General features: G+C 31.2%; 1 pseudogene; it reads left to right on the forward strand.

Moving 5' to 3' along the window:
* LOC108663662 overlaps positions 4,517-9,157 on the forward strand; it is a 17,264-nt pseudogene continuing 12,623 nt past the window's right edge.

The following is a 9,157-nucleotide window of genomic DNA, read 5'->3' on the forward strand; positions in this document are numbered from 1 at the left end:
TTAAACATATCGAGTCCTGTCGTTTTGATGTTTTTCCTTTCATGGCTTAAAAGCCTTTACCTTGTGTCATTTTATTAAGTCAACTTTACTTTTTGTTTTAGCCGTTGAGCAAACCGTTGTAAGGAATTGAATTCCAAGTTCTGGACTTCTATGCTCAACTCAACTTAGCTAATTTTCCTTTCTTCAATTCTCGTTTCTCAAAGCTGATATACACGGCATTAGTTGTTACTATCACATATATACAAAATGAAAAAGAGTGATCGATATTCTCTTTCAGATTGTTCTCATTTTTTTATTCCTCTTTTTTGTTTTTTCCTCTATTTTTACTTCTCATTCTATTTTCTCTACTTTGCTCATATGCTATTGTGAATTCATTTGGTTTTCTTTCATGGTATCAAAGCTTTAAATCGATCTTAAGGGGTTGTTATTGCTTTTGGTTCTCATCTATTTCAGATTTCCAAGTTCCATTCTTTGTTTTTGGTCATGGCTATAGTTGCATTTAGCACCTCTGGTCCTCCAATGTTTACTAGAGAGAATTATGTGTTCTAGTCAATGAGATGTAATCTTATCTCAAAGCTTTCAATCTCTAGGAAGTGGTGGAGACTGAGACTAAACTTGTACAAAGGCATGCTAATCAAACCCTGGCTCAAATAAAGCACTTTGTAGAAGACAAGGCAAAGAGGTAGAAGGCTTTTTCTGGCTTACAATCTGCAATTTCTAATGAGATATTTGCTACAATAATGCACTTAGATAACCTAAAGGAAGCCTAAAAGCTAGATCATGCTACACTACTTCTCAAGAGAAAAAAAAAAGGTCAGTAGCATAACATGTTAATGACATTATTATTTATACATATTAGTTGGACTATCAAGAGCCCCTCAACTCTATAAGCTTCGCATGGTGGATAACATCAAATATTTTGTTTCTAGTTTCAAACCTACTTCATGAATCAGTAGACAAGGTAGGGCTCACTATTTAGTATTTACCTTGTATTAAACATTTTAAACTTATTCCAGGATAGGTGTGATGCCCAACATCTCACATCTGATGTAAAAGTGATTGTTAAAACCTATATAACAATCCAAACCCACTACTACTAGTAAGTTGAGCTTAAGCTTTTGAGGGCCACGTGGTTTAGGCCTAAAAAGTTATTGGGCCAGTGGTTGGACTTGGGTCGTTACAATAGAAATGCTTAATGTTAGATCACTAGTTTAAGCAGACTCTAAAACTACTTTAAAAACCATTTCAATTTATTTATAAGCTTAATCTGATACTAATACTAAGTGAGAACTAAGGAGGACCAAGTCTATAATCTCTTATATGTGAGCAAACTGTTTTTGTTGATTTCAATTATTTTCAAGATCTAATATAGATTTTAATGATGCAGAGACAAATGATTTTTCAGGTTATGTTGTTGTAGCTGGTTGTAACAACATCAAAGCTGTGGACTGTAGCTTGAGAATAAGGTGAAAAACATGGCAGATGCAGCTCTCCGGAGTATGATAAGCAATGAGCTACGTTCATAGATTTTTGATGAATAATAGTATGCTTTGGATAATTATATATCTTTTTGTCAATGTATGCTTTAATTATATGACTTTCCCATGGACTAATTTGCAAGTTACTTTTTTTTATTACCTAGAGTATGGGAGATGAAAATAAAATCAGAGGGTTTAAGCGTATTACTTGAGAAGTAGCTCATAAATACGCTAAGCACATCCCCAAACCCTCATACAAAAAAATTACTACCACCTTGACCTTGTCCTATGTATTGTCAGAGTTTGATACCAACTATTTACAATTTTTTTGCTTTGTTATTCAAATTATTAGTGATTAAAATTAAAAACAAAGTATGTCTTAAAATTTTCAAATGAAATTATTACTCCTTCATATTAAATATTTGATTAATGTTATAATTATGAGCTTACTATAAAAGTTATAGGAATAAGAGGAAGAAAAGAAGTAATTAAGAAATGGGGAGATGGGTTTGCTTTGAGGAAAGTAAAAATAAAAAAAGATAATTAAGTTATATTGTACATATTATTGAATGTTTACAAGAACCATTCCATGTTAAGATGGAATTGACTGTGCAACTTGATATCAGGCATTATTATTTTGCAAGAGCTTATACAATTGTTCTGACCTCAAAGGATGGCTAAATTTTCCTTAGCATTCCAATCCCACATAGCCCCTTCAAGCTAGTGAAATAGGCTGAATTAGGGAGAGATTATAAGATAATTTCAGTATTCCAAATGCATTATAAGATAATTTTATTCTCCTTTCCATTTTAAGATGCATGATTGTTTCACAAAATATATATAGTAGATTTAATTACAGATTGTTTTCTAAGCATGATTAGATTACGTATTTTGTAATGGACAATTAATTGAAAGCCCAGTTTCTATTGAGGACATTGCATGTTTTGTCAGCTATTTAAGTACATGGTTAGAGGAGCTGCACAATTTTAATTAACACATTGTCTATACTTTAGAGTGTAACATGTTTAATTCTTTACAGTGTCACTTTCCTGCTATTTGATATTTAATTGTTTATTTTTAGCTACAAAAAGTGCATAACAAAGATTCATTATATATATATATATATATATATGTGATGTTCATGAATCTTTAGACAAGGTATGAGCTCACTACTTAGTATGTACCTTGTATTATGAACTTTAAATTTAATTTTCAGAATAGAAATTGAAATACTTAATTATATATTAGTAGCTTAATGAGACTATAAAACTAAAGTAATTTGATATTGATCATAAGTGAGAACTAAAGAGGGGTTTGCAGTCACAGTTTTTGACATAAGATTCCTCTGGATGTTGTTTTTGTTTAGCTGTTGATTTCACTAAATTTTGAAATTGATTACAGCTTTAACGATTCAGAGATAATTGATATATCAGGTTAACCATCATAGCAATACCACCATCAAAGTGTTGGGTGTAAAGTTCATTGGTTGGTTAATACATAACTGGAATGTTGGCTTTGACACTCCTTGATCTCATTAATCTGTCTTACTCCATTATTTTTCAAGTATAAAACTATATATATATAATCATGGTTTGTCCAAAGATTTGAAGGTAATTCTAAAATGGAAACAATATCCCACAATTCTAATCAGATTCATCCTTAGTGAATTGTAATTTACTAGTGTACAGGAATGAATATATATTTTAAGGGTAATTTCAGAGCTTTGTGATTTTTAACACCAAATATCTTAAGAATGGACATTGGCAATTGAGAGAAATGGACCATTTAGCAAGAACTGGCTTGGAAAAGCTTGAGAAGTGGTGATCAAGTCCTCGAATAAACTTCAATTCTTAGATCAGGAAATACGGCTCTCTCATCAGCCCCACAACTGCAACACGGCAAAATAGCATAAGCATTCAATCCATCATAAACAGAGATTATTTTGGTTGAAAACAAGGAGATTATCATAGTAAATTACGCTCAAACAGAGAGATTATCTTGGTTTGACATTCCAAATGAATTTGGGTGAATGAATTTCTTCTTATTAAACTGTGAGTAGAACTTTTCAACTATCATATTTACTTTTATGTCGTAAAATTGTGAAAAACTCAATAATTAGAGCTCACTTTAATGGATTGCACAAGGCAAATTTACCACTTGTATTGATTTGGTTACTAAGGAGAGGGATCATCATTCTTGCATCTTGCATTATATTAATCTAGATTTTCTTGTTTAACTTTAATATCTGAAATTTATAAAAACAAAACGGCTATTCAAGAATGACTCAAGTAGCTATCAAAATGAAATAATTGTCACAAGTAGACAAGAGAATGTTATATATTTCCCACATTTTTCACATTTGACCTGTTCTCAATCTCAATTTAGACTATAGATTTTGACATTTCAAAACTTCAATAACAGAGTCTACAGTCTACTATAACAATAATTTTAGTAATACTTGAATGTTTGTTAGGATGATAGATACGTATACTCCTTTAAACTATAATAATAGTAATTTCATAAAGTTACACTCTGATTTTCTCTGTTTTCAAATTTATATTTGTCATGATATAATATTTTATTTTAAATTGAATGTTCACTTTTTAAATGTCACAAAGCTTTAAGAATAAGATATCTTATTTCACAAGTTTTACCCCTTGTGGCAGTGAAGTGGGGGGGTTCTATCTAAAGTTAGTATATTATTGAAAGATAATATTGAAAAAGTGTTTTTCATTTTGAGAAAGTGAACATTATTTTGAAATATTCAAAATTGATAAGATGGACATTCAATTTATGACAGAAAATGTCATGATTCAATGAAATTATATGAAGTAATGTAGATCCTTTTAATGCTATAATGCATGAATGGGATTTTTTTTTGTACTTTCATCTCTTTTGACAAATTTCTCAATCAATTATATGTGCAATTTGCAAGTATCGTGGGAAAAAATAATTGGATTTGTGAGGTACCATATTAAATACGTAGGACATTATCTTTCTTCACTATATTGTGGACTATTTGGCTGTTTAGGAATGAAATGGTCTCTGATGGGATTAGTTGGGATACCCTTAAAGTGTTGGACATCATTAAAATTAGAACGGCATGGTGGTTAAAGGCCAAATGGCCCATGGATAATTTGACAATCACAGACGTCGTGAGGTCCCCTCACCTTGCTATTATTCCTCCCAAAACGGTGAAGATGACAGTTAATGCGATATGGAAGGAACCTCCAGCCGGGTCGTTGAAATGTAATCTGACTGATAATGTAATAAAATGTGATAAGATATAACTGATTGTTTTTTTTTTTTTAATGTGATAATGTAATCTGACTCCAATTAAAAGAAAACCACTTTATTTGCTAAAAGGTCTTTAATGTACAACTATTCTATTATAAACTCAAATATTTTATAAGTAATTTCAATAAAACTTATTTGTCAAATTTTGGATTTAGTAAACATACAAATGTAATCCTATTTTTGGGTTGGGGTATTACATGTAGTTACTTGGGTTATAAAGCCTTCTTCCACTCCCTGGAGGCTTAGAAATCTGGTACTTAAGATCAAGGCAATGCTTCGGAAGGTCCCTAGGTGGCAGATTCTTCGTATCCCGAGGTCAGGTAACGTGATGGCGGATAATCTTGCCAAGTTGAGGGTTGAAAGAGTTAATGACCTGCTGCAATTCTTGCACTAAATTTCAAAGGACAACGACTGTTGGTGGTTGGTTGATGTCTGTGTTTGAGTCTGTAGGTGTTTTGTTTTTGACTCTGAATTGCAGGAGTAATAGGGTGTTGAATATTTGCTCGATTGACTTGCATCTGGTCTTATGTTTTGATGCTCAGAATCAGCAAGAGTTGGGAACAGTGAATTTGTTCTCATGTCTTACTTATTTCTGTCAGTTTTAATGTCTATTGTTCTGGCTCTTTTACTCAGCTATGGCAGGTTTTTTGGGTTCACTTGTAAATAGGGAAAGAGTTGAGAAAAAAAAAAAAAACTAAGTTGAGGGACGTGGTCCATGGAGCAAGATTGACTTAGAAATGCTTGAAAAGCTATCACTTCAAGTCTTGATTTCTTGATATTGGTTGAGGAGATTCAAATATTAGTTAACAGTTCTGCAAATTTAGCTGCAAGAAATTAATCAACAGAGTGCTTTCGGGTGAAACATCCCTTGTTTAAATATATCTTGATCAACAATTATACATCAAATCAGTAATGTGAAGGAATGCAAAGAAGGTGGACTTTTGAACCACCTTATTAAATTTTAAGAGAAAAACAGTGAACATCTTTGACAAATCAATAACCTAGATCTCACATTCCGTTAGACTAAGATCTTGAATTAAAATCTCCCCTTGACTTTATTTCAGATACGGAAAATAATAGGCAAGATTAATGGATTGTCCCTAATTGTGTTAGAATTGAGATTTTCCTACAAGTCTTAATTCCAATTGGTAGTTAGAATTTTACTTGATGTCTTGTTTTTTGTATTTAAGTTGACTAACTTATGAGACAAAAATACATAAATCCCCTTAAATATACTTTAAATTTAATTTTCGGAATAGAAATTGAAATGCTTATTTATATATTACTAGCTTAATGAGACTCTAAAACTAGATTAAAAGCCATTCAGTTTACAAGCTTAATCCGATGCTGATCATAAGAGGAGGTGTTTCTAATCTTAATTTCTGACATGAGCATATGATTCCTCTGGATGTTATTTTGTTCGAGCTATTAATTTCACTGATTTTGAAATTAATTACAACTTTAATGATTCAGAGACAAACAATTGATATATCAACTTAGCCATCATAGCAATACATAAGTGGAATATTGGCTTTTACACTCCTAGATTTCATTATTCTGTCTTACGCCATTATTCTTCAATTACAAAAATATAAATATGGAATCATGGCTTGTGCAAATGACCCAAGACTTGAAGGTAATGCTAAAATCAAAACAACATCCAACAATTCTAATCAGATTTATTCTTAGTGAATTGCAATTTACTGGTCTACTAGAATGAATATATATCTATTGAGGGTTTTTTACACTTTGTAATAAATTTTTTGTTCATAATTTCTGGGCTTTGTGATTTAAGTGATGACAAATATTAAGTGTTGAATGTTTACAACAACTTCTACAAAATTGCTCTGTTCTCAAAAGCATGGTTGAATGGATTTCTGGTTAGGCTCAATTTGGTAATTTTCTCATACGATTATAAGCAAGGAGTTTAGTCAAGTTCTGATGTTAGTGGTGTGGCTTTTTTTATTATTATTTTTGGCAATTTTTAACACCAAATATCCTAGGAATGGACATTGGCAATTGAGAGAAATGGTCCATTGAGCAAAGAACTGACTTGGAAAAGCTTGAGAAGTGGTGATCAAGTCCTTGAATAAACTTCAATTCTTAGATCAGGAAATGTGGCTTTCTCATCAGCCTCACTACTGCAACGAGGTAAAATAGCATAAGCATTCAATTCATCACAAACAGAGGTTCTGTTGGTTGAAATCAGGAAGATAATCATAGTAAAATATGCTGAAACAGAGAGATTCTCTTGGTTTGATATTCCAAATGAATTTAGGTGAATGAATTTCTTCTTATTAAACAGTAGTAGAACTTTTTCAACTATAATATTGACTTTTAAGTTGTAAAGTTGTGAAAAACTCAATAATTAGAGCTCACTTTAATGGAACACAAAAGGCAAATTTACCACTCGCAGTGATTTGGTTGCTAGGAGAGCAATCTTTGTTCTCGCACCTTACAGTTTCATAGTATTAAATTTGGTTAATATCAAGAAATTAAATTATTCCCTTCAACAAAAAACAAGGAAATTGAATTAATCAAATTTTTTTTGGTTAACTTCAATTTCTAAAATTTATAAAAATAAAACGGTGATGTCAAGAAGGACTCAAGTAGCTATCAAAATGAAATAATTGTCACAAGTAAAGAAGAGAATGTTATATTTTCCACACAAGTTTCTCATTTGACCCATTCTCGATCTCAATTTGGACTATAGGCTTTGACATTTCAAAACTTCAATAACATAGTTTACAATCTGCTGTTACAATAATTTAATAATACTTGAATGTTCGTTACAATGATAGATATGTATACTCCTCTAAAGCTATAATAATAATTTCATAGAGCTGCACTCGGATCTTCTTTTCTTTCGAATTTGTACTTGTCATGATATAATATTATCTTTAAATTAAATGTTCACTTTTAAATGACACAAAGCTTTAAGAATAAGATATCTTGTTTTATGAGTTTTACCCCTTGTGACGGTAAAGTTAGAGGGTTTTATCTAAAGTTAGTATATTATTAAAAGATAATATTGAAAAAGTCTTTTTCATTTTGAGAAAGTGAACGTTATTTTGAAATATTCAAAATTGCTAAGATGGACATTCAATTTATAGCGGGAAATGTATAGTGGGGGAAAAAAAAAATTGGACTAGCGAGCTACCATATTAAATAAGGAGGACATATATAGTCAACATCATATACAAATCAATGGCCCAGTAATAGATATCACACGTTCCATATCCGCTCTTGACTCGCCATCGAAAGAACAAAATGTCCCCAAAATTATAAATACTTATGGGAAAGAAAAAAGAAAAATTATTCTGTAGAGATGAAATATAAAGTTTGATTGCAGAAAATATAGTGTTTATATGATTAAATAAATATTAAGATAATTGAAAATGGGTGAAGAATGGGTTTTGATGAATTTTAATGTATAGGTTTCATAAAATAAAATGAAATAATTGTCACAAGTAAACAAGAGAATATAATATTTTCCACACAGCATCGACACATCTTTTTCACTTGACCCATTCTCCATCTAAATTTGAATTATAAATGTTGACATTTCAAAACTTCAATAATAAAATCTACGGTCTATTGTAATAATAATTTTAATAATACTTAAATGTTTGCTATGATGATTGAAAGTTATTCTCTTTTAAAGCTATAATGATAATTTCATAAAACTGCACTCCAATCTTCTCTTCTTTTAAATTGGTACTTATCATGATACGATATTCTCTTCTAAATTAAATGTCCACTTTTTCAATTACACAAAATATTAAGAATAAAGTATCTTATTTTACAACTTTTATCCTTGAAGGGACACAAAGGTAGGAAGGTCCTACCTAAAGCTAGTATTTTATTAGAAAATAAATTAAAAAGTCTTTTTCATTCTGAGGAAGTGGATATTATTTAAAATATTCAAAAATAATAAAATAAACATTCAATTTGCGATGCTTTTTTATACCTTGATTCTTAGACAAAGTACTCAATATATATAATGTCACGACCCAGAACTCTCATCGAGCCCGTGACAACCGCCGCGGCGTCCCGATAAGCACTCATTACCCCGAATGCCGATCGAAGCCCCGCGAGGCTTAGCATCAACTTTCGCATCTCCCCGGTGAGCGACAGTTATTAAATCTCGCATTTCAAGAAAACATAAGTTGTTTCCAACTCAAAATAATAAAATATTATTTTCTGGCTCACAGGGGTATTTTCGTCATTTTTTTTGAAAATATCGAAACTCGCCAAAAACATGGTGTAAAAACTAAATATATTCCTACGTACTTTAAATCAAATAACTGAAGAATAAAATTACTTTTTCAGTGACACGTGGGCCCCCAACTGACTAAGAAGATGTAGGGCTACGAACCCTT

The sequence above is a fragment of the Theobroma cacao genome, chromosome 10, assembly GCF_000208745.1.
Source record: "Theobroma cacao cultivar B97-61/B2 chromosome 10, Criollo_cocoa_genome_V2, whole genome shotgun sequence".
NCBI lineage: Eukaryota > Viridiplantae > Streptophyta > Magnoliopsida > Malvales > Malvaceae > Theobroma > Theobroma cacao.